Raw genomic sequence first — 3,096 nt, 5'->3', positions numbered from 1 at the left:
GACCTTTCTTCAGACGCTCAGGCTTAGGCAGCAAAGGAGCCCGGACTCCTTTGGCCACCAGGGGCTCAAGGGCTGAAGGTCCAGTCCCACTGCTGTCATGGCAACTTCTTGTATTTTTCTGGCCATCAGCAAATATTTGGTCTTCCCCCCTCACTGTATTTTCCATCCTGTCTTTGAGGGCACTTGGGTCTGAGACATCACGTGATAGTGAGGACAGTGCTGAGCTGATCACCTGCTCCCGTCCTGCAGAACGAGTCCATTTTCTGTCAAGAGGGGGGATCCTCACAGTCCCCGGGCGGCCCATCCACCGGAAATGATGAACAGGTAGCCGGGTCTTCTTCTTGGGGAAGCCATCCCAGCACACCCTGGGAAGTACCCCCACATGGGAATATCCGGGCTGTCGAAGGGGATCCCATCTTCGAGGTACCATCATGGAGTGCCTTGAGGACATCCCACCGTCCCTGTGGCAAGGCCTCCTGGAGGCCGGGAGCAGAGGAGTGGGGCGCAAGGGGTAAACATGGCGGACAGGATGGGCCACCCGGGCTGGAGGTGAGGGCCGAGCGGGTGGGCTGCGGTCAGGCCTCTCCTGCGGGTCCCTGCCCTCCTGAGCTGGCGCAGGCTGCTGCGGGCCAGATTTGTCCAGATAACTGCCCATGAGGGCAGTTGAGCAGAGTCAGGTCCTTCGAATAGGGTCCGCTACTCTGGGAGGTTTGTGTTGACTACAGACTTTGCCAAGGTGAAGGGATCAGTGTGTTCGCTGACGTTCTGTGTTCTGAGCAGCGGGTTCTGAGTTCCAGCATCAGGAGCCTCCATGACCAGCCTGACCTGAGCACCTACAGGCAGCACCAGGTAGAGCACGAGGGCAGGAGGTGGAGCAGTAGTGGAGGAGAAACACCCGGGACGGCCCTGACACTCGCTCTCGGCCTGTATATGTGCAATGTTGTCCATCTTTTCCACATGTGATGCTGGTGTTGACAGCATGGGTACTACAAGAGGGCATACACACTACTCAGACTATGATGAAATTAATGGCCTGATTCTTCACCCTTGTTGGTATCCACCATCTCAGCCATGCAACTTTGCACTGCTCTACTACTCAGCAGGTGGGTGTAATCTTTCAACCCCGAGCTCAGCATGTGTCTGGCTTTGGTCAATAGGAAATCAGCCAAAATGCAAGCTGCTGTGAAGGTATCATTTGGCCTACTGACCTTGACTTTCTGTCATCCCTGGGAAGACATATGGGGTCCAGCCATCTAGTCTGTGTAGGATGAGGGATTTGTGACACTGAGCTGCCCTAGCCAAGGCCAGATGAGAGCACATCTCCTAGGAAGCCTGCTGATGCACAAGAAATATTCATTGTTCAATATCCCTGTGTTCTGTGGTTATTTGTTATGCAGCTACAGCTAACTGCCTTATATTCTAATTAGTTAGGCTCCTTGGGTAGTGCACCAGCCCCATACACTGAGGATGGCAGGTTTGAGCCCTGCCCCAACCAAACTGCAACAAATAATAGCTGGGTGTGGTCGCAGACACCTCTAGTCCCAGCCACTTGGGAGGCTGATGCAAGAGAATCACCTAAGCCCAGGAGTCGGAAGTGCTGTGAGTTGTGATGCCGAGGCAATCTACCAAGGGGAATAAAGTAAGACTATGTCTCAAAAAAAGAAAAAGTCACTTTTAAACACTCTTTTCTTTAAACATCCCCCTCCACTTTCAGAAATAACACATTAGAAGCTGAGTGAAGATTGCCTCAATCTATCCCATTCTCTTTTTTCATTTTATCTTACACTATGACTCTTCTTTCAAACTATGACTTACTCTTACTAACACTTACTATTTTTTCAGCAGGTCAAGTGCTGACCCAGCACCCCTTTGCACCAGTCTTTCAAACCCTGGCCACACTAACTAATCAACCTGATTGCTGTTTATACCAAGATCTAGACCATACAAAGCAACCTGAATTCATTTTCATCCCTGCTGATGTCAGTGCCTGGTGGAACCAATCTGGAAAAAGCATGAATGATAATATGTGGTACCCACAGCCAGAGAAGAAGCAACATACGACTTCACCTGCTGGTGAGACAACTGGTCTGTAAAAACTGTGGAGATATCTTTTGCTCAGGGACACATAACAACCAGATATGTGAATATGCCAGTGAAGAGGACAAGACATGACAATCCCCAGGCTGGAAGGTCACAGGTTCTAACCTGACTGTCTATAAATAATACTGGTCTTTTTATCTTGTGTGGTAATAAGGTATACAAATGGTTCCCACTCAAATGGTTAGGATGCTATAGTCTTGGCTATCTGACACGCTCTATTACCAAGTATTCCACTTTAAATTCCAGTCAAATTACAATCTTGGGCTCTGTTGCTCATAAGGTTGTACCTTATAAACATACAAAATGTGACATTATAAAAAATCCCCTTGTATATCATAACTCAAAGTTCTTTTCAATGCTCAGGATCCTTTATTCAGCATTTGGAACTTAACAGAATTGAAAGTGCAGTCATAAATCTCTCCATGGTAATAGAATAAGAGCTAAACATCACCATGTGGGCATTGGGAACACTTCAAGCAGAGGTTAACAGCCTAGCATCTGTTGTAATTCAAAATCACCACATCCTGGATGCTTTGATAGCTCAACAAAGAAGAGCTTGTGCTGTTATTTGGGGGAAAATGTTGTTTTTGCATAAATCAGTCAGGGAAAATAGAGACTGATCTACATCTCTTAAAGAACAAGATAAACGTTCTTCATCAAATTAATGAAGTGAAACCATTCTATTGAACTGACCTTTTCCCAGGAATGGGAGACTGGTTTAATGGGGGTATGAGGAAATGTGCTTAGATCTGTTCTTTTCTGCTTATTCATTCTCATCCTAATTTATAGTCTCTTTTTTTTGAGACAGAGTCTCACTATGTCACCCTTGGTAGAGTGTTGTGGCATAACAGATCACAGCAGCCTCAAAATCTTGGGCTGAAGCAATTCTCTTGCCTCAGTCTCCCAAGTAGCTGGGACTACAGGTGCCCACCACAATGCCTGGCTATTTTTGTTGTTTTTGTTGTCACAGTTGTCATTGTTACCTTAGCCAGCCAG

The 3,096-nt window shown here is 47.2% G+C and overlaps 1 long non-coding RNA gene across 1 annotated transcript; it reads left to right on the top strand.

The window, feature by feature from the left end:
- The first annotated feature begins 678 nt into the window (after window positions 1-678).
- On the top strand, window positions 679-2,707 carry LOC128579122 (uncharacterized). The gene is made up of 3 exons (XR_008378053.1): window positions 679-849; window positions 979-1,103; window positions 1,843-2,707. It is a non-coding gene; the product is annotated as an uncharacterized LOC128579122 (long non-coding RNA).
- Window positions 2,708-3,096: the final 389 nt, after the last annotated feature.

Source organism: Nycticebus coucang, chromosome Y, assembly GCF_027406575.1.
Source record: "Nycticebus coucang isolate mNycCou1 chromosome Y, mNycCou1.pri, whole genome shotgun sequence".
NCBI classification, from domain to species: Eukaryota; Metazoa; Chordata; class Mammalia; order Primates; family Lorisidae; genus Nycticebus; species Nycticebus coucang.
The sequence above is the reverse complement of the archived record's forward strand: the minus strand, read 5'-3'. Positions and strand labels throughout refer to the sequence as shown.